This window comes from Carettochelys insculpta, chromosome 21, assembly GCF_033958435.1.
Source record: "Carettochelys insculpta isolate YL-2023 chromosome 21, ASM3395843v1, whole genome shotgun sequence".
Lineage (NCBI taxonomy): Eukaryota > Metazoa > Chordata > Testudines > Carettochelyidae > Carettochelys > Carettochelys insculpta.
Window position 1 is genome coordinate 1,578,541 of NC_134157.1, and position 26,265 is coordinate 1,604,805.

The 26,265-nt window shown below is 51.7% G+C and overlaps 1 protein-coding gene across 3 annotated transcripts in view; it reads left to right on the forward strand.

Moving 5' to 3' along the window:
• The first annotated feature begins 473 nt into the window (after positions 1-473).
• LOC142023773 (discoidin domain-containing receptor 2-like) overlaps positions 474-26,265 on the forward strand; it is a 98,376-nt gene continuing 72,584 nt past the window's right edge. For 2 of the 3 annotated variants that reach the window (XR_012648307.1, XM_075015042.1), the window contains exon 1: positions 658-763. The gene's annotated coding sequence lies outside the window, so the exon portion shown is untranslated. Of the gene's footprint in view, positions 764-26,265 lie in introns of all 3 variants that reach the window. The other variant, XM_075015043.1, reaches the window with a different exon arrangement.

Below are 26,265 nucleotides of genomic sequence, written 5' to 3' on the forward strand. Positions count from 1 at the left end.
ACGTAGCCTTACAGATATTTTGGAGCACAAAGTTCTGTGGGACTTTGCCCACGAAAGCTAATACTCCAAAATAGTTTAGTCTACAAGGTGCCACAGGACTTCTTGTTGCTTTCTAAGGCTCCAGTGTGCAGTACCACTGTTGCTGGTAAATAAAGTCCTCTGCAGACATTTGTGTTTGCTTGTTTGTTAACATGGAACCGGCACACCTAGGTGTGGTTAACTCTCCCATGGAGTGGTACCGAGACCACGCCACAGAGAAAGAATAAATGCCCTCTACCAGCCGAGTTAACCACCCCCTGGCCCTTAGCTCACGCGGTAGAGGCACCTGCACAAAGCTCCCTGGGTTCGCGCCTGCCTGAGGGCACTTACAGACACCTCCTGCGGCGCTGCTGGGGGACCTCCCCATTAGCCAGAGTATCTGACCACGCCGGGGACCTCCCAGGCCCGGGGCTGCCGCACAGGAAGGAGTTTGCTGGCCCACCCCCCTGCTCCGGGTGTGATTTTCACACCCCAGCGGCTGTTCCGGGCTGTCCCTTGGAGTACGGGAGCGGGGCCGACCGCTCAGGGCCCTGCAGCTCCGCGGGGCTGGTCGGGAACCCGGTACCCCGGGGACCGACCGGCCGTCTCCGCGCGGGCGCCCGCCAGCAGCAGCGCTGTTGCTCCGCGAGCGGCTCCGCCCGGCGCCGGAAGGGGGAGGCGGCGCAGAGCGGCGGAGCGCAGCTCGGGGGAGGCGGAGGCAGCGCAGCGCCGAGCCGGAGCCGAGGTAAGAGGCGCCCTGGGGCGGGAGCCGGGGAAATCCGCCCGCGGTCTCCTGCGCTCGTGCTCCGGGCGCTGCGGCGCGATGGGCCCCGGGCTCGCGGGGCGGGCGGCGCCTCCGCGGGGCTGGCTCCGCCGGCGCGGGCCGTGGTCCTGCCCCTGCCCCGTGGGCCAGTCTGGGGGCTCCGCACCGCCCCTGCCTCTCCAGGTCCCCGGCCCGGGCCCGGAGCCGCGCTTCGGCTGCAGGCCTCCCGCTTACCGGACGGCGCTTCCCCGGCGAGGCGGCTGCGGGCCGGGCCGAGGCGCTGCTTGGAGGCGCTGCCCGCCCTCTGGGGCTTGGGGAGGGGAAGCGGCAGCGGCAGCCCCGAGAGGGGACGCACTGCACTGCCCTGTATTGCTGTCACTGCACTGCACTGCACTGAGATTGCTCTCATTTCACCGCACTGCGCTGCAGGGTCCCAGCTCAGCAAGTGGAAGGCCTCCCTTGCGCTCCGAGTGTCAGACTTTGAGGCTGCCTCCCTGGCGTCAGTCGGCGATCGCTGAGCTGAGTCAGTGGCTCAGCACCGCTGCAGGCGGTGGTGCCCCGGCAGCTGCTGGGCTTGTCTTGTGCACGGCCGCGCTGCACCTCTCTTAAGAGCCCCTCACTCTCACAGCCAGACAGGAGAACCCCCAAGGGCCCCAGCCCCGCAGCGCTGCACTGACAAGCGGCTGCTGCCTCCTTGGCATCAGTCAGTGGAAGTACAAGCCCTGCGGTTACCTGCCGGTGTGCAGAACAGGTCATTGTCTACAAGACATTTGACTTGTAGCACCTGCGCTCGAGCTTTCTCTGCAGCCGGCTGTGAAATGCCTGCACTTCCCCCCATGGGTGCACGTTCCCCGGCTGAGCCCCGCTGACGTGAGCAGTTAGAAGACAGCAGCGTGGATGGCAGTCGGCGTGGTGTCACAGAAAGCCGTCTTGTTCAACGGACTCTGACGTGACTCTGCTGAGTTAATAACGGCCCCGGAGCCTGTGGAGTGGTACACGGCTTTTGGCTTAGCACCCACCCCACTTGGAGTAAGAACCGGCCTGGCACGTGTTAAAATCCAGCTAGTCAATCCCTTCACACCCCAGTCACAGGGACGCTCCTCGCTCCTGCTGCTGCTTGGCGCCAGATCTGTGGTTAGCATCAGAGTTGTGCGTGTGCGTGAGGGTGTGCACATGCGGGGGGTGGAATAGCAGTGTGGGAAGCAAACTTACCGGGCTGGCCTGTGGGAAGGTAAGGACCGTGCACCTGGCACCAGCTGGTTCGTGCTCAGGGGGTTAGCAGCACTGCAGGACAGCGGGAGGGGAGACCCCCATCGTCCGTCGCTTTGCTGGATAGCTCTGTACCCTCCACACTCCCTCCCGAATCCTGCCCCACATTTGGGCTCCCGGATCTCACTGCCCCCCCCACCCCCCCGCTTCCTCTCAGCTTCTGGCATTCACCCCATTTGCTCTCCTGGACCCTGACCTCCCTTGTAGTGCCTGGTCCCCTTCCCAACCTCCACCCCTCATGGGGGCATGCAAGCAGCCCTGTAGTACGAAGGGCCCTCTGCTGCAGACACCTAACTAACCTCTTGGTGCTGAGCTGGGGTTAACCCCATCACCAGCTAAAAAAGGGAAGGAGCGTAGTCAGTTGTTCTCTGCCCTGGGGGGTGATTAAGTTGCTGCTTCCAGGCAGCAGGGGTTCAAGCTAGGCCGTGTGAGGAGCGGAGGATGGAGATCCAGAAGAGAGGAGCTGCACGGGGCTCCTGGAGGAAGGTCTGACAGCTTAGGACTGGCTGTGGCCAGAAGGCAGAGTGGCAGGAGCAGACATAATTCTGTGGGGGCGGGGGGGCCCAGAGAGCAGAAAACCTCTGAGTAGAGCCAGGTCTGCGAGGACCAGGGAGGGAGACGTCTGCAAGGGCAAAGGAACAGCTTGGGTGGAATTTAGATTCCCAGCAGGGGAGAGCATGAGCAGCAGGCCAATGGCAAAAGGGAAGAATTGAAGTCAAGACCAGGATGGGCAAAGGGTCCCTTGGAGAGGAGCCCAGGACGGATGAAGGGTTGCTGGTAACCCTGGCCCCGACTGAACTGTTGTGTGGCTCAGCCAGAGGCCTGAGATGCAACCTGTAAGTAAGCCCATTCCTTGCTCTAGGGCAGTCCATGCCTGCCCTCCGCTGAGCAGTCAGGGGCCGTCTGTTCCGCAGGCCCAGCGAGGGTGGAGAAGAGAGCCCCTGGGACTGGTAGCTGCGGCTGAGAAAGGGGCCACCAGAAGGAGGCCGAGTTCCCTGCCATCTGCCTTACCACGTCCAGGCAGAAGAGGACAGTTTAGAGCAATGGTCTCCAAACGGTGGGGTGAGCCCTCTGGGGGCTACGAAGGAGCTCCGGGGCGCAGAGTGGGGCCGGGGCCAGGGCCAGGCCGGTCCTCATGGTGGATGGGGAGAGAAGTCCATGCTTCCAGCCCTGCTCTGCTTCACTCCCCTCTGTACTCTGACCAGTTATGACACTTGCGCAGCTCCGCGCTGCCCCCTGCTCCAGCCCCAGCTCAGCTCTGCCAGTCCCAGCACCTCACCGTCCCCAGTTCCTGCCCCGGCTCTGTCGTCAGCCCGAGGGAGCTGCAGGAAGTCGGCTGACGTCTCTCGCTGGGAACAGGGAGATGTGTTTGGCAACCAGAGGCAGTGGCCACGGTTACGCCCTGGGAGAAGAGAGCTCAGGAATGGCAAAGCCAGGGAGCAGGGGGAGCAAGGGAGGCAGAGGGGGAGCAACAAGGACTAGGCCTGCAGTCGTTGGCTGCTGACAAGAGGGACCCTGAGCTGGGCCCGAGTAGAGGGCGAGGCCAGGTGCCCTCCCAGCCGATGAGGAAGCAGCACCGGCTGGGCAGACCACCTGAGCCCATTTGACACGAGAGATTTGGTGTGTTGAAGGCAGAGCAGGAGAGCGCCCTGTCCGGCCAGGTCACGAGGGGGAGGCTGCAGCGCCCTGTTGGGCCAGGAGAGGGGCTGGAGAGGGAGGAAGAGCAGCAGGGAGTGGACGTGGAAGGGGCTGATTGTGCAGAGCAGCCCGAAGGCGCTGCCCGATCATGAGGAGACCCTGTGGCGGAGCGCAGTCACTGCATGGCAGGTTTTTCCATCCTCAGTCGCTCTCTGAACCCCCTCCCTGAAAAGTGCTCAGAAGCTGACGTGTGGATACCGGAACTGGACGTAGGATTTCAGCAGAGGTTGCAACTATATCAAATACCCCTTTACTGCTCCTTGAGTTCCCCTGTCTGTGCATCCCAGGTCACATCAGCCTGTTCTGCCCCACTGGAGCTAATGTTCAGTTTACAAGTATCCACCATGAACCACAAACTCTTTTCAGTCACTGGCTCCCAAGGTAAAATCTCTGTCGGGCAAGTATGGGCTGCCCTGCTTACCTTTCCCATGTGGGGATTTGAGTTTCTCCTACACTGTTTGTCATGCTCTTGTGAATTTCTCAGTTGCTGTTGGCTTCTGCCAGTCTCAGTGCTCGTCCACCCCCAAGAGGCTGATGTTGTGGGTGGTATTACAGCCATTGTGTGGTTATTGCTGCCAGCTGAAATATGAAGCGCAGCAGGACCAGGCTCGTCGCGTCAGCAGGAGGGTTGCAGGAAATTCTCTAACTTTCCATCTTTGTGAAAGGGTTTTGTTTTCTGAGCTGGAGCAGCTCCTGTTCTGCTTAACAGTGTCACACGCTCAGGCTCTCGGACTGTAGGAGGGGGAAAACATTCGCCTCTCCTTTGCAGCTGTTGTTTCTTTTGCTGGACGGTTCCCATTTGCCCTGCACGCCTCATTAATATCCACCTCCAGGAGTGAATGTGCTTTCCAACGCCGCTCTAAGGAACGCCCAGCAGATCGTAACTCAGGAAACTATCAAGTCACTTTCCAGCTTGCAGCAGACAAGTCACCCAGGAGGGACGTCTCTTTCAGAACCGTGTACGAACTTGGAGGCAGAAATGGGTTTTGGAGGCCAGACTTCTCAGCTCAGGCCTCTTACCCAGAAGACAAAAGAGTCTCATGCTCTGATACCACCAGCATGGGTGTCTTGTTACCAGTGTCAGTTTCACCGTGTTACTTCTCCAGGCCCTTCTCCCAGCGCGTGATGGAGCTGACTCATACCTGAGGAGACGCTTCCTGATTGAAGGTGGCAAACTGTTTCCATAGAGTTTCCACAGTCTTAGGAGCCTGCCCCCACTTCTCCCCCAGGTGGACAGCGACACAGATGACGAGTCCTGTTGATGATTCTTTTGACACCTTCAGCAGTGGTTTCTCCAAAGGGAGCAAGGAATGTATGATTAGCTTCTTTTAATCCCATGTGGGCTGCTGTAATTGAGGGGATCCAGTGTCTTGCAACCAGTGAGCTTTTTGCTGCCCACCAACAAGTACTGCAGGGGCTGCTCCCTGTCACAGGCCACAGTTTGAGACTGGTTTTCCCGGGAGATTCGAAACATCCACAGGGACAGAGCCCTAAAACCTTGTTTCTTCCCTCTCCAGCTTGGGGATCTCATGGATGATATCCAGTCCAGCCTCCTCTGCTGGCCAGCTCCACTTGCTGTGAAGAGCTGCCATCTTCTTGCATGTAGGTCACTCCCGTGAATGGAGGTTTCTCACGTTGCTGGAGCAAGATGCCAGATACTGCTGTGTAGCAGAACCCCATTCTGCTCTGGGTGTCCCTAGTCTCTGATTGCAAGAAGCTGGGCGTGGGTGACCTGCTGGCTCATACGATGGTTGTATGTTCTATGCATTTCATCTGGCACTGGGATATTTGGACCATAGGTCTGAGCCGTTGTGGCTGTTCTTCTTCTGACCACTGGGTCGATTTTCAGGTCTTGGTCCTCATGTTTGAAGGCCTCAGTGAGCTGCACCCAGAATCGGAACCTGGCTGGACCCCTCTTGACGTGCCTGCTTCTCAGGAACTCCTCATTGGTGAAGCGAATACGTGGTGGGCACGGGCCCAGGCAGCTGGCCTGTAACTGCAGTTAACTCCTGTAGGAATGACAAGTCTCAGCGCTGCCAGTTCTTCAGCCTGGTTTTGCACCTAGCAATGCGCAGCCTGTTTGCAGTCACAGCCGGGCGAGACTTCCTTGTCATACCCCAGGTGGTGGGCTTGCAGCAGCGACCTGTGCCCCCTTCTCCTGGGCAGAGAGCTCTGCAATGCCTAGAGTCCCTCTGTGCTGAGGGAGACACTGCCCACACCAGTGCCCCATTCTAGACTGGCAACAATCAGGCATGTTGTGTGCCATGTTTTCACAGTCCGTCACACATCCCTGCCCAGCATGTGAGAAGGAGGTCACACAGTTATGACACGGGAACCTCCTGGCCCTCAGCCCTCTGAGTGGGTGGCCGAGATGCCAGTTAATCACAGAATCCTAGGGCTGGAAGGGACCTCAGGAGGTCGTCTAGTCCAGCTCCCTGCCTAAAGCAGGATCAACCCCAACTAAGTCACCCCAGCCTGGACCCTGTCAAGCCAGGACTTAAAAACCTCTAGGGATGGAGATTCCACCACCCTTCTAGGCAACACATTCCAGTGCTTCACCACCCTCCTGGGGAAGTAAGTTTTCCTAATATCCAACCTACTCTGCTCCTTCTGTAACTTCAGACCATTGCTCCTTGTTCTGCCACGTGTCACCATTGAGGGCAGTTTCTCTCCATCCTCTTCAGGGCCCTCAGCTCTTCATAGAGCTGATATTACTATTTCTGGATATTGCACAGTCTTCCCTGGCAAAGGCCTTATCCCCCTACCCTCAGGGGATGCACCCATCACACCAGTAGGTAACTGAGCTGTTGGACAATGCCATATTATTTGGAGGTGGGACCAGAACCCAGGTCTCTAATGCAGCGGACTCAAATCTCACCCACTCTGATGTGTAATTTGTGTGCCTAATGAGTCCAATTAAGTTCTCACGCAGCTCATGCTGGCAGAGGGTCCCCCTTTCCTGGCCAGACACTCTGTGCTCTGTTTTCCCACTCACCCTCACGGAGTGCAGGGAGGCAGAGCAGTGCAGAAACCACCAGGCCCTAGGTACAGGGTGAGTCCCCTTGGCTTGCGTATTGCCTGGGGCTTGTGGGGGGCAGGGCAGCTGTCCAAGTGAGACGTGGAGAGTCAGTTAGAAGGCAAAGTAAGGACAGGCTCTTTCCCGCACAAGGATGCTGAGGAATGTGAAACTGTGTCGCAGTTCAGGGCGGATGCATCTCCCCCCCCACTTGCAGTGTCAGACTCCTTGGCCATTGCCCCTCTTGGGCGGAAACCCACGTTGCACCCCCTCGAAGCTGAGGCTGCTCCAGTCTGAGCTGGTCCCGGAGCAGGCTCGCTTACCTTTTCTTCGGAGACTGATAAAACATGACTGGCCACACTTGTGTGGCCTTTCTGTGCACAACTGCTTTCTTCTGAAGGTACAGGCGCTACAGAGAAACCCTCTTCCAAACAATAAAGACAGACCCACGCTAATAATCTGAGTTCGCCCCAACTCTAACCTGGGCTCTGGCAGGAGCTGTCCTCCACAACCCCACCCAAGAGGTTTCAGATTCATCTCTTCTTCTGCTTGGAATTAGTGCGCAGTCCTTTTGGGCTTCAGTTGGGTCTGTCCTTCCAGCCCTTCCCTCCATGGGCCATCCCGCAGCTCAGGACGAAGGCCCTGAGCCTGTATGAAATGGAGCTAGTTATCCAAACTGCCTTTCTCTGAGTGGAGGTTCCTGGAGAATCCCGCTGGAGCTCAAGCGTGTGCATCTCGTCTCTCTGGGGGTGGTGGCTCCAGGGGGCTGTTAGTATCTCCCTCCAAAAGGGGAGCTACATATAACTGCACAGCATCAAATACACAGCTTTGTTTTTGTCCAGTGGGTCCTGAAGGGGTTAAGTGAAACCTGACTGCATCAGCTTTGAGTCTGTCCAGTTCATTCAGGGTATTTCAAGAAATTGTTGGCTTTGCATACCAAGCTTAGGGGTCAGCAGCTGCCCTAGACAAGCTAGACCTGGAGAGCCTGATGGGTCCTGTCATGGGGAAGTGTAATAGATGGCTCGGGACTGCGTGGCACACCCAAAAGACTGGGAAAACATTAGGCTGTCCTCTTTAGCTGCTGCTGTGGGTCACCACACTAGAGTGTCTGCTGTTGCTCCCAGCTTCTTTTCACTTGCCTCCTGCTTGTCCCCCAGCAGCTGGCTATGGGGAAGTGAGAAGAACTGTGGCCCAGCTGCAGAAGAGCTGAAGCCAGCAAGGGTCCCTTTGACCTGCCATTCACAGGTGCTGCTGCACCTCTGGCTGGAAGTGGTTTCCATTGGACACAGGGTTTACGCTTGGGTCACTGAGGAGATCACTGTGTATTCCTGGTCACCCCCATTGGCACTGCCAATGGAGGTGAGGACTTGCCTGAAGGAATGGTGTCTGCCTCAGACAAGCCCTTCACAAGCATCCCGGTCCAGAGAGGCATCGCCTCAGCCCCTCTCTTGGGCACAGAAATTTGCGGGAGGCAGATGACAGTTCATGTTTCTATTTCTTTTTGTCGACCCAATGCTAAAGGTGGCTATAACACAGAGGCCCATTGGCAGAGAGTTCCTGTTCTTTGCAAACAATGCTCATCTCATACCTGACAAACCCGCTGCACTAAACACGTCTTGCAGGATATGGGGTATCTGTGATGAGGGGAACCACTTAGCACCTTCACCCCAAAGCCCAAGCCAGATTTGAGAGGGTCTCTGGCCCTGCCAGGAAGCACCCTGGGGACATTAAGAAGCCAAGCAGTCTGCTTCAAGAGGAAAGTGGGAGAGCTTCTCCAAAGCACATCCCCTGAGAGGCTGGAAGTCAGAGTCCCAAAGATCAGGTGTCCTGGTGGAGCCCTCCATCTTCAAGAGCAGCATGGAGAAGCTGGAGAACAACAAGCCGTCCATTACCCAGTTTGATTCCAGCCCTTCTGTGGTTCCCCCAGCATAATATTGGCTTTTGCCGCAGACTTCCTGGTCGTGTTTCAGTGACCAGTTCTTTGCATGGAATAAAACCACAGAAGCAAAGGGATGAAACGTTAACCCCTCCTTAACTGAACCTTCTCTCTGCTTCTTCCCTAGAGGCAAAATGCCCAGCCACAAAGTACCACAGCCCATGGCACGGCCTGAACTCTGCCTGGCAGGGGAAGTCCATGGGCCAAGCACCTCCACGAAGGCAGAGTTAAGGTTACAGTATGTGATCTGTGGCGTATGGCGGTTGTGCTCCTCACACACAATTCATGGGTGAGGGGAGTGTGGAGGTTGTGGAGTCTGGCCAAGATGGGTTATGGAGAGTAGTTCAGACATATTTTAGTAGCCTAGTGAAGAGGTACCCAGCTAAGTTAGGAAAGCTGGTGTCTGTTGTTGTCTCTGCTACTGATTCCCTTTGAACCTTGGGTATATTCCTTCCTCTGGGCCTTTTTTTTTTTCAATTAATAAAATAGCAGTAATGAGATTCAGACCCCTTTTTAAAGTGCTGTGAGAGCTGCCAGTGAGAAGCCCTTTGTAGGGTTGAATTAGCAGCACTCAGCTCATAGGGTCGACAGTAAGGAGACATTTGAGAGCCTCTCTTAAGAAGTTCTCTGATCACCTACGTGGCAGGAGCATCTCTGCTTTGAGAAACTCAGGCACTAGCTTAGCTGAAACCATTTACATTTCTCAGAGAAGAAACAATTTACTCTGCAATCAACAGCATAGTTCTGGGATCCCTGTTCAGGTCCCTTTCAGATAGGCCTGCAGCAGGCTAAGATATAGTATGTATTTCCCATGTCTCACGCTCTTTGTCCTTTGCTGTTCAGATTTTAACCACTGTGCCATTGGAACGTCCCACGTGTCCCCTGCTGCCTGGCCAGTGCGTAGGGAGAGAGCCAGACTTGTCTTCTCCATGCCAGTGCGACCCAGGAGACAATAGAGGTAGAGCAGGGTAAAGCCAGAGCAAGTGAGAGCTGCACCAGGCTGGGATCCTTGAGCTAGCCAGGTTCCAAACCAAGCCTGGTGGGTTGTTATCCCTCACAAGCAAACACAAATTGTTCTCAGGAACAAGAGAGGAGCTGATCTTGGGGGTGGACCACAGGGGTCGCTTCCCGGGGGCAGCCCCACTGAGCAAGTGGTTTCTGTGTGGCTCCCCAGGGTTCCGTCTAGAGAGGAGGGTGCTAGAACTCATGCTGGAGGGACTCCTAGGGACTGGCGTATGTCACTGGATCACACTTCTGGCTCAGCGCGGGTGAGAAAAGGAACCCCAGGGTCTGAAGTTCGCTCTCTTGCTGCCTCGTGGAGCAGGGATCCCAGGAGGCATCTCAGCTCTCAGGTTTTGCCTTCTGTGCTTGGCAGGACTCAGAGCTGAGTTTTAATGGGCGTTTGACAGCAGCAGCGTTCTCTCTTTGTCTTTTCCTGCACGGCCTAACAACAAGGGACAATTGGCCACTGGTCCCCAAGACAGAGAAAGCAAAGTGTCTTACCCCCTGTGGCTCTCACAGATCTAGTCCACGCATCCCGTTTCCCTCCTGGGCTGTACCGGGGAGGCAGTCAGAAAACGGAGGGGAGAGAGCTGCTGCTTGTAAGCACAGCAGCTGCTGGTTGGGAGCCAGGCACAAGACCACAGTGGGCAGTGACTCTGCTTTGCAACGCTTGTAAGTGCTGGGATTCCCTGGCGGAAGTCAGAGGCCAAATAGTACAGGAACCTGAGAGGTGCCCCTGCCAGAAGTCAAAATTGCAGTTAAACAGTCCGCAAGCTGCCCAGGGTTTTAATTGTAGTGTGGAAATCTCCTGCGAAGCCACTGCTAGCTCTTTGCTACGTAAGTCCCCTCCTGCTTTGGTTGTTCTGGAATCGCCGGCAGAAGTGGGTGCCGTTGCGTTGCTTTCTCAGTACAGAACTCTCCCACGTTTGGGGGGTGATTGATTTAAAAGGAGATAAAACATATTTCCACTTGCGTCTGTCGCTTGAGGAGGGAGAGAAACAGAGGGGACCCCTGGAATTAGCGTGTGGGTCTGTGCATGAGATTAGAATTCTCAGTGGAATTCTGCGCCATCACTTGTTTTCCACTTTGGCCATCTTCATTCATTCGTCCTTAACCCAGACCTGACTGGCTTCCCTGGCACCAGGCGTCTGTGCTTGTTCCAAGTCCAAGTTAGTCGGGCAGGTCTATCGCTCGGCGATTGCGTCAAGCTTGTCTTTGTAAAGAACTGTAACTAGAAAAAAATGTGAATTTAGTTCTTCCCAGGTGCCATTATTATTGCTACCCTAATTCTGCAGACAGGAAAGAGGCTCTGGAAGTACATGTAAGATCAAATGGCAAGGCCTGAGGGTGGCAAAAGAAACGCATTACCATCCTTTAGCAAAACAGAAGGATTGTCCAGTAATGGGGATGTGATGCTTTGATCTGTGCCTAGGTCACAGCAGGTGACTCAAAAAGCACAAGTGAAGACAGTACCAGCTGATATTTCATGCAGATGAGAATGACTTGTTTATACTGCTCCTGTGGTACACACTGAAATGTAAGTCTGAGTTTAGAGTCCAGTTGATTTATTTTATAACTATAAGGTACAAGTTGTTTTTAAGTGAGATGAAACTTGGGGAGTACACCAGACAGATCAGACTCCTGCAAGCAGTGTTTCAACCTCTGCCTCCTGACATTTGGCTCATCCACACGGGTCCACATGTCAGGAAACCCTCCCTCTGCCAAGACATCCCTTCTTCCGTGCGGAACAAGGCGTACGGGGATGTCGGCACAATGCTCCCGACATGGCAAACTTCTCCCAAGAGACCTCTGGGCTCCTGCCAGAAGCCTGCAGTTTAGATATAGCCTAAGTATAACCACTAGCAGATGGACAGGGACCTCTGGACCTCAGTGCAGGAGCTTCAACAGTTTGAGCTAAAAGCCAACTGGCTCACAGGCCAGGCTGTTGAGAAGACTCTTTCTTTCTCTCTCTGTGTCAGTGGTCTATGTGCCACTACATCGGTCAGTGAACCACACCCCTGGGTGTGTAGGTTGCATAAGGCAGATAGAAAGCTTGCTAGGTCGTCGGGCTCAACTGGTAGTGATCAACGGCTCTATGTCTGTTTGGCAGCCAGTCAGTTCTGGGGCCAGTACTGTTCAACATCTTTATTAATGGCCTAGATGCAGGGATGGAATGTACACTCGGCAAATCTGCGGATAACATGAAACAAGGGCAGAGGTTGAGGTCCAGGCAGACCCAGACAAATTGGAGGATTGGGTCAAAAGAAATGTGATGTGGTTATGCAAGGACAAGGGCAGAGTCCTGCTCTTAGGATGGACGAATCCCAGGCACTGCTACAGGCTGGGAACCAACTTACTAAGTGGCAGTGCAGCCGAAAAGGCCCTGAGGATTACAGTGGAGGAGAAGCTGGATATGAGTCAAGAGTGTGCCCTTGTAGCCAGGAAGACTAATGGCATATTGGGGTGCATTAGGAGGAGCATTTCCAGCAGATCTAGAGAAGTGATTATTCCCTTTTACTCGGCACTGGTGAGGCTGCATCTGGAGTATTGTGTCCATTTCTGGGGCCCCCATTGTAGAAAGGATGTGGATGCATTGTAGAGAGTCCAGTGGAGGGTAACAAAAATGATTAGGGGGCTGGAGCACATGACTTAAGAGGAGAGCCCGAGGGATTTGGGCTTATTTAGTTTGCAGCAGAGAAGTGTGAGGGGCGCTTTGACAGCAGCCTTCAGCTTCCTGAAGGGGGGTACCCAAGGGGCTGGAGAGAGGCTGTTCTCAGTGGTGACAGATGACAGAACAAGGAGCAATGGTCTCAAGTTGCAGTGGGGTAGGTCTTTGTTCGATATTAGGGAAAGCTGTTTCCCTAGGAGGGTGGTGAAGCCCCAGAAATTGGGCTACCAAGGGAGATGGTAGAATCTCCTTCCCTATAGGTCTTTAAGTCTCAGCTTGACAAACTCGTGGCTGGGATGACATAGTTGAAATTGGTCTTGCTTTCGTCAGTGGGTTGGATTCAATAACCTTCTGAGGTCTCTTCCAACCCTGTGATTCTATGAGTAAGTGCCCATGTCTGGAAATGGAAGTCACAGAGGACGGTCCTCCAAGTGTGAGTGTAAGTACTGCTGTTTGTATCAGAGCAGCTAGCAGAGGGAAGCTCTGCAAATAGGTTCTGACAACAGGCCATGGTCTGTGTTTACTTATTAAGTTCAATGTGTATTTTTCTTACATGAACTAATAGCACCGGGTGAAATGCAGCCACGTGTGTAATGCTGCAGTCATTGTTGAGAGTGTTTTATGGAACTGCTTGAGCTATGCTGTGAAAGACGTGGGATTTGCTACTGATTAATCGGCCGGGCCTGTGCCTGATGTTTTCTGAAACCATGAAGATCTGTGGGTGGCCCGACTGATCAGCTGCAGTCAAGCCAGGCTTTGGCAAAGCCTGCCGAGGTGCTTGTCTCGCCCAGTGGCTAATTTGGGTCTGGTGATTACAATATTGTTGATGATGTTTAAAAACTTAGTTCTGTTCTTCGTGCTTAACTGCACTCTTGGCGTTAGTATTTGTGGTGAAACATTGTGGAGTTATTGAAGAATTTCTACGAAGTCCTTTCAGTAGCTAAACATGCTCTGCAAAATAGACACTGAAAATGGGAGGCGTTGGCCTGTGTTGCTCAGAGTAAGAAGGAATTGTAAAGGGTACTAGGGCTGCAGTAGTAGTAATATTCTGCTAGCTCACTATTCCATTGGGCGGTACGATTATTTTAAACCCAATGTTTGTAGTGTCCAAATGAAGATACTTTATTCCCAGTGTCATTTCTGGTCACAATCTTTGCGTGCTCTTACCCTTTTGAGCTATGTGTCACTGTTGTCTACCAGGTTATTGGGATTTGGATGAGGGATAATTGCCAGAGATTCAATCTGGAAATCCAGACAAGACTAAGGAAATGACTGGAAGTTATGGAAGTACCCAGACAGCTGCTGGAGATTATTCAGCTCCCTTAATTTGGGGCATGAGCCCACTGTTGGCCAATGTATTGGTAGGTGAAGACCCTGTTTCCTCTCAGATACATTTTGGGATTTGTCAGTTAGCCAGGTTGTAATCCATTCAATGTGCACCATGTTAAATTTCTACCATTCTCATCTTGAAATCAAATGCCTTACAGAACCCACGGTATTTCACACAGCACTTTTATCAACCAGCCTTGTAATCGCCTTCAAAAAAATCTTGTTCATTTGACAGGCTCTGTTTTCCATAAACCCTTGTTGAGGGACATTAATTGCATCAAGTCTCATCTCAGCTACTCCATTATCTTCTTCGGAATCAATGTCATACTGACCGACTTCTCAGGCTGTTCCACTTACTTATTACGTTAGCTTTCTTCAAGTCTTCTGGACCTTACCAATATGGCCTTCTTTCATGATTGTGGAACATGGCTCTTGGGGCATCTCGCTGAGTGTTCTTAAACAATCTCTGATTATCAGTAATATTATTCTGTTTAAATTCTCCCTATCAATCATTACCTCATGTGGTAGTGGAGTCAGGTGGTAGAGGATTCAGCAGTAATCTCAGGGGTTTAACTGTGTGTGGGATCTTTGGAGCTTCCTGGGAGTCCTACAGGGAAGTACCAGCTACTTAGGGGATGCGGTAATTACCTTAGAGTGCACTTTTGTCTAATAGTGACCTCACTTCCTGACATATTGTTAAAAACAACCACTTTCACAACTTACGCCATGTCTATCTTACACATTTTGGTCAATGGAGGTTATGTCCCAATAAAACTGGCACAGTTAGTATATCAAGATCAAGGAAGAGGTAGAAGGGATATCTGTGCACGGGTGGAGAATGAACAACTTGAGGTTTGCGGATAATATAGTTATCGTTGAAGAAGATGAAGAGAAGCTAGCGAAAATGCTGCAGGTGCTAAACGAGGAAGGGAAGAGGTGCAGACTGATTATGAACATGGATAAAACAAAAACACTGGTATTTGGAGATAAGGAAATGGGAAGGAAGATCAGTGTAGGTGGGATTGAACTAAAGAACTTAGAGAAGTTCGCATATCTGGGCAGCAGTATAATGTATGATCTAGACCAGCGGTTCCCAACCTTTTCCGAACAGGGACCCATTTTGACAATAACACTACATTTACTCTAACAGCAACGAAGGGTCCTGTGGCACCTTATAGACTAACAGAAAAGTTTTGAGCATGAGCTTTCGTGAGCACAGACTCACTTCATCAGATGCATCTGAAGAAGTGAGTCTGTGCTCACGAAAGCTCATGCTCAAAACTGTTCTGTTAGTCTATAAGGTGCCACAGGACCCTTCGTTGCTGTTACAGATCCAGACTAACACGGCTGCCCCTCTGATACATTTACTCTAGTTGGTCAGAGTTGTGGTGGAAAAACGCTCATCCCCCAATTGCTCCTCCTGGCTTAAACCCCACAATCAGGGGCTTGGGGAGTCACACTCAGGTTCTGGAGGGGGCTAGAGAGGGCTGAGGGAGTCACATTCAGGGGCTAGGAGCCACTTGGGCTGGAGGGGGCTAGGGGTGTCTCACTCAGGGGCTGGAGTGGGCTAGGGGAGCCATACTCAGGCTAGGAGTCACTCAGGGGCTGGAGGGCGCTAGGTGAGGCACAGGGACTGCCAACCCCTGCAGCTGGAAGCCAGCTGGGGCAGAGCCCTGGTCAACAAGTGCCAGCTGCAGGAACCCCAGCCATTTCCTGGGGGGCCTGCAGCCGGGTGCAGAGGGGACCTCCCACCCCTGTGGCTAGAGGCCAGCTGGGGTGCGGAGCCCTGGGCCGGCAGTGCCAGCCACAGGAGCCCTGGCTGGGTGCAGGGGGGACCCCCCCACCCCTGCAGCTGAAGCCAGCTGGGGTGCGGAGCCCTGGGCTGGCAGCAACAGCTGTGGAAGCCCCGACTAGGGACCCCAGCTGGAAGCTGGCACAAGTGCAGATCCTTGTCCAGCTCTCAGCCCCCAGTCCCAGGCATAAGCTTGCCAACCCCCAACTCCCCCCGACCCATCTCACCTGAGCTGGGCGCTCTTCCTTTGGCTCCCTAGCTCTTTGCCCTGTACCTTTTTCACATGCAGGTGGGCACTTCCCTGCCTTGCATGGCTGAAATGGTGCTTAATTTAATTGATTGGTTTAACTGCCTGACGGTTGTTAAGGCAATTAAGAAGTTGAGTACCATTTCAATGTGAATGGCTTCTTAAGAGCCACCCGGGGAGCTGCCCAGCCCAGCCGTTCACCCTTTTAAAATGTAATCGCAACCCATATTTGGGTCACGACCCGTAGTTTGGGAAACCCTGATCTAGACTATAAGAAGGAAATAGTGACTAGAATAGTGAAAACAAGAGTAAGTTTGAAGGCGATGGATAAGATCTGGAAAAGCAAAACGATTAGTTTAGGAATGAAGCTGAGTGTCTTGAGAACATGTGTATTCAGCAGCATGTTGTAGGGATGTGAGACATGGGTGATAAGGAAAGATTCAAAGAGAAGAATATTGGCATTCGAGAGGAGTTATAGAAAGATCTATAGAAAGTATAGAAAGATCCTGAGAATAGGATGGATGCAGAAGGTCACCAATGAGGAATTATATAGGAAGATACATCCAAAAGAGAACCTGCTGCAGAAGGTTATAAAATGGAAGTTAGAGCTATTCAAGCATATCTGCAGAATGAACAATAAACGAAATGTCAAGCCCTGGTATTCAGCATAATGGATCGTTCGAATAGGAGAGGCAGCCGCACAGAGAATGGGTGGATGATACAGTAGATTGGTGCAGGGCTAGTCTACAGAAACTAAGTCACTGCGCACTGGACAGGGAAAGATGGAAGGAAATAGTGGGGGAGGCCTCGGACACCAACGGGATCTGAGCCCCTGGTTGTTGATGGTGATGATGAGTTAGTATATTGGTCAAGTGCATGTATACTTGGCAGCTTGTGGCGGCACTGTGTGCTCTCACCAGGAGTGCTTATATCAGTGCAAAGTGTAGTACACCCCTCTGGTAAGGAATATCAGCATGCAACTCACCATGATGAGGCACAAACTGCCCTCTGGGAAATCTTCACAGTGCATGGTGGAGCAGAGATGAGTTGTGCAAGGATGACTGATCAAGTTCCATCATGCAACTTTCTCCCGTCTATAATGCCCAGTATTGGGTTTACAATGGTGCTGTGCCCAAACTCAGAAGGGGCGCCAGTGCCCATATTATGGACCCACTCCATCCATACTTGGCCCTGAGGCCTCAGCCCTGCTTGGCCTCTTCCCCCGAGGCCTCAGTTGCTGTTTGCGCCTTCCTGCCCCTTTCCCACTGTGCAAGTGGTGGGTGGGGCTGAGGGTGGTAGGGGCCTCCTGGGGAGGAGGCCAGATGGGGTCTTGGGGTGGAGTGCTGAGGGTAGGGCTGTGGTCTGGGCGCCAGCACCCACAATATAGTCTGTCCCTGGTGATGCCGTCTGTATCGTCGCATTTTCACTCATTAAAGTAATCCCACAAATGTGCACAGCATATGTTGCTGTCTGAGATCTCTGACAGAAGCCTGGAGCCCACAGAACTCCACGTTATTGCCTTGAAAGTTGAAAATGCAGGATGAACACTCTTTCGGTGTTTTCAGAGTCGCAGGAAGACGAAAAGCAAAGGGGTCATGAATGTTCCTTTGAGGATGATTTGATGAGTGGCAAAGTGGAGCATGGATGGTGGTGGTGTTCCTGGGACAACTGCAGACAGTGGAGTGGAGTTTCTGGGCCTAAAAATAACCACATCACAATGGAGGTTTGGGGTGGGTTTAACATCTTCTCAAGTTGCAGCTGTTTCACACCCCTAGTCATTTTTGTTGCAATTTTCTGACCCTTTTCCAGTTCCAAGATACCTTTTTGGAGAGGTGGGTGACCTGTGAGCAACATTCAAGATGGGGGCATACCAGGGATCTAGACAGAGGCAATATGATATTATCTGTCTTAATAGCTGTACCTTTCTTAATGATTCCCAATACTGTGTTCAGTTTCTGACTGCTGCTGCATATTGCGTGGATGTTTTCAGAGAACTACACAAAGTGACTCCAAGATTTCCCTCTTCATCAGTAACAGCTAATTTAGACCCCATTAATCATAGAATCCTACAGCTGGAAGAGCCCTCAGGAGGTTCAGCCCCTGCCTAAAGCAGGATCAACCCCAACTAAACCATCCCAGATATGACTGCGTCAAGCCGGGACTTAAAAACCTCTAGGGATGGAGATTCCACCACCTCTCTAGGTGACACATTCCAGTGCTTCACCACCCTCCTGGGGAAATGGTTTTTCGTAATATCCATTGTTTTATATGTATAGTTGGGATATCAGGGAGACAACAGGACCGCACCTGAGCACACTGAAGCAGTGGAGGTGGCTGGGGTAGTGCTTGTGGGATGCGCCTTGAACCAAGATGCTGCCAAATGCTAAAAACTGAGAGCCACCAAGACAGGAGTCTGGGAAAGGGAGAGACTGTTTCAGAAGGCAAGTATGTGTGCCTCAGACCCGGCCTTTCCCTGTCCCCGTCAGTGTAACTGACTCCAGCTCTGGCTGCCATCCCGCCTGCAGCTCTGCAAGTTTGTTCTTACGCAGTCTCCACATCACTCCCTGAAAGGATGGAAGATTGCACAGAAATTGGAGCCCTTTAAAACTGTGCATAATCATAACATGAAGATCAGGCCAGGTACTGGCAGGCTGTCCTGCTCTCCAGGGTTAGGTGGGAGGAGAGATGGCTGAGCTGCATAACCCCCTGGAGAAGAAGAGCAGCTGGAAGTTTAACAAAACCTCTGAAAATTGTGCAGGCCACCAAATTCCCCGAAGACATCTCAGCTTTCCTCGCAGCCTCCTTTAACAAGCTGATTTCTCAGGCTGATTGCTTGCAGATGAGCTCATAGTTTGTATTGTAGGAAAAAGAATCTACACATAGGCTTTAGAGCCAGAAAGATTTAATATGCAAATCACATGGCTGATGTCCACCTGTTTGCAGTGTTGTCATAGTTGCGTTCGTCCCAGATTGGTCCCAGGACACTAGAGAGACAAAGTGAGCAAGGTCATATATTTTATTGGAATGACTTGTATTGGTGAGAGCAAAAAGCTTTGGAGCTCCACAGAACTTTCTCAGGTCTGGGAAAGAGAATGAGGGTATTTCTATTCTAGCAAAGCTTTTTCACCACAACTTTGGTGAGCAATCAAGAAGCGTTTAAAGGAAATCATTGTGTGTTCACATTGTCTTCTACAGTCAACACAGAGCGACCACACTGGAGTAGTTGCATTGACCGTGAAAGCAAAGCACTATGGGTAGCAGTCCCCCAGTTCAGCTCTCCACCTTGTGCCACAAGGTACTATGTGACGGTGGAGGGGATCACAGAGCATCATGGGTCCGGGCTCAATGTCCCATAATGCATAGCTTTCCGTCCCAGCATTCCACGTGCTTCTGTCTTCAGTTTGCAGCGTTTTTCAGTGTTTCTTGTTTTCTGTTTGCCCTTATAGCTCTATCTGCAGGAGTAGATCCTGCGCTGCTCACCTCTGCTCTGCCAGCTGTCATTAGCACATTTTGAATGGCAGTGGCACTATTCTTGAAATTACAAAGGCCTGATGCACTGTCTGACGTGGATATCAGCAACATTGGAATGCTTTTGGCATTCACAGCACAGCTGAAGATGGTATAACGTTGCTTTTGGACTTGGGGAGCTAGCAGTGAGTGGGGGGATCACATTATTCTGCAGGTCTGGGATGACGAGCTCTCAGGGCTGCCTCCTCATTCTGACACTCTGCAGAAAGTGGGGTCCCGCAAAACCTTAAAAAATGCTGGGCCTGTAAAAGGCTTTGCTTAAAAAACTCCTCAGGGTCACAGATTCCCTGATCCTGGAGGGCAGTTGCTGCCATCACCCAACCGAGAAAAAAAAACCCTTTAACCCAGGAAGACACATTTGGGATGTCTCCCTGTGGGGTACCCCAAGCTCTGAACACTCCCCCAGGAGAGAGCTTGGATGCAAAGAACTGCAATCTGATTGCTGGCCTTTCAATCTAAGGCATGAGTATACACACTCTTCCTCAGGGCACCGGAATCTGATCATTTGCTTAAAAAATGTAATTTATTCACAAAACGAGAGAATCAACTCAATCATACCGTTTTAGTACAGGGAATTACTTCCCTGGGATTCATCTGAGAAGTTACAGGTTACAGGAGAGAGAATCAAATCATTAACCAGAGCAACTGAAAAAAGGTTAATCCATGCCAAATTCAAAATAACCATAACCTGATCACATCTAACTAAACGTTTCCCTTCTATTCACATATCTGTGGCTGATTATGAGATCGTCAGGATATATACTGGATTCATTTCAACTGCTTGGAAGCAATCATTTCTCTCTGATCCCTTTGCATCAGCCATGCAGACAGAGAGCCCCCAGGTTGCAATTATTCTCAGTTCAAAGACTTTTCTTTTCCTCCGATTGGCTTACCTGACCACCCACTGCAGAGAGTTGCTACTGTAAGGGTTAACCCTTTCCCTGCATTCATTTCTGACATGAGCAGTGGCTGCAGAAATTTCGGGTGTGGAAGGGCAACTTCCTGGAAGTGTGTGTTGAATGCCCCCAGCTCTGTGACACAAGGATGTCCAATGAGAGCTGCCCTGTCAGTGGAGAAGTGCTTGGCGAGCACAGTGTGGATACTGGCAACTCCAGACTGCTACCCATTGGTTGCAAATCAGTCTGAAGTTGGGAAGTCGACCACTGGGACTGTGTGCAAGGCCACGTGTTGGACCCAGTCCAGCCGGCTGCTGCACGCTAATGGAAGGCAGATATACTGGGCTCTGGATGAACACTTTCCTCTTCCCTGAGTAACCAGGCAGAGCCCAGTGCAGCACAATTAAGCAGGCACCTGGGGCCAATTAAGCACTTGCCAGAAGCAGCTGGCTGATCAGTGCACCTGCACCCCATTAAGGTCTGCCGGGGTTGATTTAAAGGCGGGAGTGCAGGGCAGAGAGTGAAATGGTGCACTGGGTGAGAGCTGAGGATTTCAAACAAGGCCAAGCACTGTGGAGGGGCAGGATGGGCTTGCTCAGGCACCAGAGGAAAAGTACTAGGAGGGAGTCTTAGGGGAAGCAGCCGAGAGAAGAAGCTGCCAGATGGGAGCAGAGCAAGCCCTGTGTATTGCTGCTACCTTAGGATACCTTGACTGGAACCCAAAGTAGAGGGTAGGCCTGGGTTCCCCCAAACCCTCCCCATGCCACTACAGGCTGTCCCCCAAAAAGGCAAACCAGTACTACTGAAGGGTTTTCACCCCAAACTGTGGACAAGCCTGTGACAAGGATGGCTCAGTAGGCTGTGACCCTGGCCTTTAGACAAGGGACAGAGGCAGTGTTGAGGGTCATGGTGAGCCTCTGAGGCAACCACTAATTACCAGATGCACAGGCCCCTCGGGGCACAGCTAGTACCTTGCCACAGCCATTAATCACATCTTCCTGAGACAGACTGTGACTCTTGGCAATGTGCTTGGACTTGGGGATGTCTTTGCAGAAGGGGATTTTTCTAAGGGTGATAGACAGCACAAACACACTGCAATTTTGGCTTTGGACCACATTGCGACAGAGTATATCAAGCAGCAGGGGGACTTTTCCAGGGTTTTGCGAGCACTTGTGAATCACTGGGGATGTTTCACTGACATCAGCGTGGGGTGGTTCGGAAAGGTGAGTGATCAAATATCTTTAGGAACACCGCCCTGTATGGAAACTTGCAAGTGTGGCCTTTCTTTCCAGACCAGAAAATCACCCTAGGGGATGTTTCAGTGCCCCTAGTGATCCTTGGAGACCTGGCATATCCCTTAATGCCATGGATCATGAAGCCATACATAGTAAACCTAGGCAGTAGTAAAGACTGGCTCAACAGCATCTTGAGTAGGTGTGGGATGACCATGGAATGTGCCTTTGGCAAAGTAAAGGAATGCTGGTGGTGCCTTTTTGGCAGTTTGTATCTCAGTGAGGAAAATATTACCATGGTCACAGCCATGTGTTGCATGTTCCATAATATTGGTGAAGGAGAGGCAAAAAGTTGCTTGGGGTGGACTACTGAGGCAGACAACCTAGCTGCTGATTTTGAGCAGGTAGGTCCCAGGGCAATTAGTGGGACATAACATGTAGGTCTCAAGGCCACACTGTGAAGAAGAACATCAGTAATATTAGTTGCTAGGCATGAGAGTCTAGAGCGGGATTGAGTCATAAAATCATATAATCCTAGAGCTGGAGGGGACTTCAGGAGGTCTTCTAGTCCAGCTCCCTGTCTAAAGCAGGATCAACCCCAACTAAATCATCCCAACCAGGACCTTGTCAAGTCAGGACTTAAAAACCTCTAGGGATGGAGATTCCACCACCTCTCTAGGCAACGCATTCCAGTGCTTCAGCACCCTCCTGTTGAAGTAATTTTTCCTAATATCCAACCTACACCTCTCCCTCTTTAGCTTCAGACTATTGCTCCTTGTTCTGCCATTTGACACCACTGAGAACAGTTTCTCATCTTCCTCTTTAGGGCGCCCCTTCAGGAAGTTGAAGGCTGCTATTAAATCACTTCTCAGTCTTCTCTTCTGTAAACTAAACAAGCACAGATCCCTTAGCCTCTCCTCATAGGTCTTGCGCTCCAGACCCTTCATCATTTTTGTTGTCCTCCGCTGAACCTACTCCAGCACATCCACATCCTTTTTATACTGGGGGGCCCAAAACTGGATGCAGTATTCCAAATGTGGCCTCACCATTGCTGAATAGAGGGAAATAACCACTTCTCTAGATCTGCACGAAATGCTCCTCCTAATGCACCCCTATATGCCTTGGCTACAAGGGCACACTGTTTGCTCATATCCAGCCTTTTATCCACCATAACCCCTAGGTCCCTTTCCGCTGTATGGCTGCTTAGTCAGTCAGTTCCAAGTCTATAACAATGCTTGGGATTCTTCCATCCCAAGTGCAGGACTCTACACCTCGGCTTGTTGAACCTCATCAGATTTCTTTTGGCCCAGTCCTCCAATTTATCCAGGTCACTCTGGATCCTCTCTCAACCCTCCAACGTATCTACCTCTCCCTCTAGCTTTACATCGTCTGCAAACTGGCTGAGGGTGCAATCCAGTCCCTCATCCAGATCATTAATAAAGACGTTGAACATTTTGAACAGGTCTGATATGAACATGTTGAAAATGTTGAACAGGCCTGATAGTCAACAAAAGCAACAGAATAAACTTTTGTTTACTGGCTGCTGCCATCTGCTATCATAATGTACAAGGGAACGAACAGTGTGTATCATTCAAGTAGCTTTCCTTTTATTGCCAGCCCCCCTCCCCCCACACACATTGAAAAGCTAAGTTAAATGTACCGGTGGTCTGGTAACATACCAATCTCTTTCTCAACAGCCCTTGACAAACACACATGCTGGCAAACCCTCCCAAGCATGTTGGGTGTCCGCAGTGCTGGGGTCATTGTGTGTAGGAGACAAGCAATGGGAAAGGGTCCTGGGGTACTCCTGGAAGGGGGCATGTTCTAAACTTCCCTACCCTTCCTCGCAGAGGCCAGGGAAATGTTCTTCTTTGGCAATTTCTCTCTTCGGCTTGTATGACAGAGATAATCCTGACTTCACCCCTGGAGCAAGAGGAGGATCTGAATGTCCCAAGGGAGCGAGGAGTTTGGATCCTGGCTGTCGGCCCAAGGCCTGCTCTGTTGTAGAAGCCCTGATCAGATCTGTGCAGATAGGGCTGCGCTGCGTTCTGGAGATTCAGCTGGAATGAGGGATGCACTGTGTCCAAGGGCGGAATGAGACCCATTCTCACCCTTTGTGGCCTCAACAAATGTATTGAGTACCTGAGGTTCCCCATGGTGAGACTGTCAGGTCAGCAACTGACGCTTCCTTAAAGTGTGAACGGTGGACCGACCCCCTCACACCACTCTGTCCCCCAAAGGCCCCACTCCCACACTGCCTCTTTTCCCCCAGGGACCTGCCTTCCACTCACTCCTCTGCCCCAGCCCCACCCCACCACTCGCCCTTACGGCTGATCAGAGTGATTGGGCCCTGGTTCCCCTCTTCCAGCCCAAGTGGTGCCTTCTATCCGAACATGACTGAACCCTTTTGTGTTTCACCTCTCTTGTTCCCATCCTGTGAGTACCACACGAAGGGACAGATTCTAAATAGCCAACATCTATATCCAGACAGCGTGGAAGATATCTTCAGCTGTGCCTCCTCCACAAATACAAGCTTATTCAATGAGCACACAAGCAACGTCAGTAGTGTTCCTCTTTGACCTTTCCACATGGTTGGCCGGCAGGCCAGCCATCTATGGCCCTTCATGTCATTCCACTGTCCTCCTACAGGCCAGAATCACTTCTTGAAGACCATGGTTACTGTGAGGAACGATTTCTCTTCCCCTCAATTTCCTATATGTAAAACAGGGATCATGATCCTTACGTGGCTGGCAGGAGAACCGTGAAGGTAAATTGAAAAGTGTTTATGAGAGGCTCAGTCACCACAGTGAGGAGTGCGCTAATGAAACCGAGGAAGAGAGAAGTACTTCCCTGTTGTGGAAGGGTTTGGCTGGGGAGCAGCAAATAAAGCCTCAGGCCACATAAGGGTAAAAAGAAATTTGAATGTCTGCTTCATCCTCTGAGCAGCATCACCACCCAGGCTCCCGAGGACATCTCACTTATCACGTTTTGCAATGACCATTTCGACCAGGTGCCCCTCCTCACTGGTCTGTTGTTTGCAGGATTGCATTTGGCTAACAGCTTTGGTGCCTCTGGCTGGTTTCGAGGAGCGTGTGCATTTTTGTTAGCAGCTCAGCCGTTTCAGGCTTGAGATTGTTTGGAACTCTTGGATGAAGTCCAGCTATGCTTGATGGCTTTTGTGTTTTGTCAGTAACGTTGCCCCCAAAGGTCCCTGCATGCTAGGTACTGCGTGGATGGATAGGAAGCTGTGTTCCTTGTCCCAGAAGGTTTGCAAAGTGTCAGTTTAAATGTACAGCTTGTTTTTAGCCTGAGGTTTCAAGTGTGGAGCTTTGCAAGTCTGGTGCTTTCAGAACTAACTTTGCTACCCACAGAACATACCAGCAAGTAATTAAAGTGGGCGGAGCTGCTTCCAAGATTTGGAAGCGTGGGCTTGTCAGATGCTAAAGCAGCAAGTCTCTGGGAGATTCTTTGGAAGGGCTCCCAGCACAGATGACGCCTGCTTGGCCTGAGTTGACTTCCCTTCCTGAAGCTTGAGTACTTTGCCGAAGCTGGGCTGCAGGAATGCACAGCTCCAGGCGCTCTGTTCCCAGCGTCTGAAATGGTGCTGCTGAGCAGTTCAGCCAGCGAAAAGATATGGCAGCCAGAGAATTGCGCTGTGTTTGTGGGCGAGAAAGGGGAGAGGATGAGCAGGCAAAGCAAACAATTTGGCCTCTGCCCAAGGACCTCCCTGCCAGAATTTAAAAGGTGGTAGAACAAGGGAGGGCATCTCCCTGAGCCCAATGGATTGACACAGCGAAAAGGGCCAGTCCGTTGGAGTCTCTCTCGGAGTAGCATTTAAGGTGTGAAAATGTTGCACTCATGAATCACAGAGGTCAGCAGACCAATCTGGACGTGTAGCCCAGGCAGCAAACTGAACTTGTAGCTTTCTCTTTTCCTTGGAGGAGAATGTGGCCCGTTCTGGCTGATCATCTCATTTGGAGATGCCCACTGGGCTCAGTGAGGATGCCATGCCAATGGCCAGACCATGAAGCTGTGGTGCAGTGACTGACACATGGGTCTGCCAGGCTGCAGTCCTGTTCTTTTTTCCCTTAAAACTGTGCTGCTGGGATGGACTTTCTGCAATGTCTAGTTATTTCCTCAGAGAAAACTGGGTATTGCAACAGCCCCTGGAGTTGCTAGCAGACCTCCCTGCTTAGCAAGGGCAATAACTGAAGTGCAAACACAGAGTCCAGCTGAGGAGTCGGCTTAAACTCCCAGGCTTCCATAACCAAGAACTTAGTTACTCCTTAGCAAGTTAGACCTCAGTTCTGTTGTGAGAGCTCTGAATTTTGCAGTGCTCTAGTTCAGCAAAGGGGAACTTGTGAGATGGTGCGTGACTTGACTTAAACCTTTGTACTCCGCGTGGAGCATGGGTCATCTATAAGTCTCTTCTATTTCACTCTGTTTTGCGACAAAACTTGTAGCTGACTCCAGGAGTACCCCAGATGTTGTTCTTCAATCTCAGCAGACCTTCTCCACATTACTCTAGGTCCTTCTCGTTTGCGTTCGACTTGCGGTTCCGTGTGAGAGCTTGACAGACTATGCTAGCAGATGGTTTTCTGAGAGTGTGACTGACCTAGCTATCCCCACTTCCTTCAGTCCCATCTCCCTGTGGATTTTGTTGAGATTTTCAGCTCCCATTCATGTCATCATGTTTCCACTTTTCAACATGCCTCTGAGTGCTGTATGGATGCAGAACTGGGTCAGATGCAGTGAGGTATCAGGGGATGGGGTGAGGAGGATAAGGAAGGTTTTCTGCTGAACAGTTAAAGTCTCTTTCCCTTTGTGCAGGGAGGCAGTTTGGGCAGGATTCTGAGAGCCAGCTGCATTCT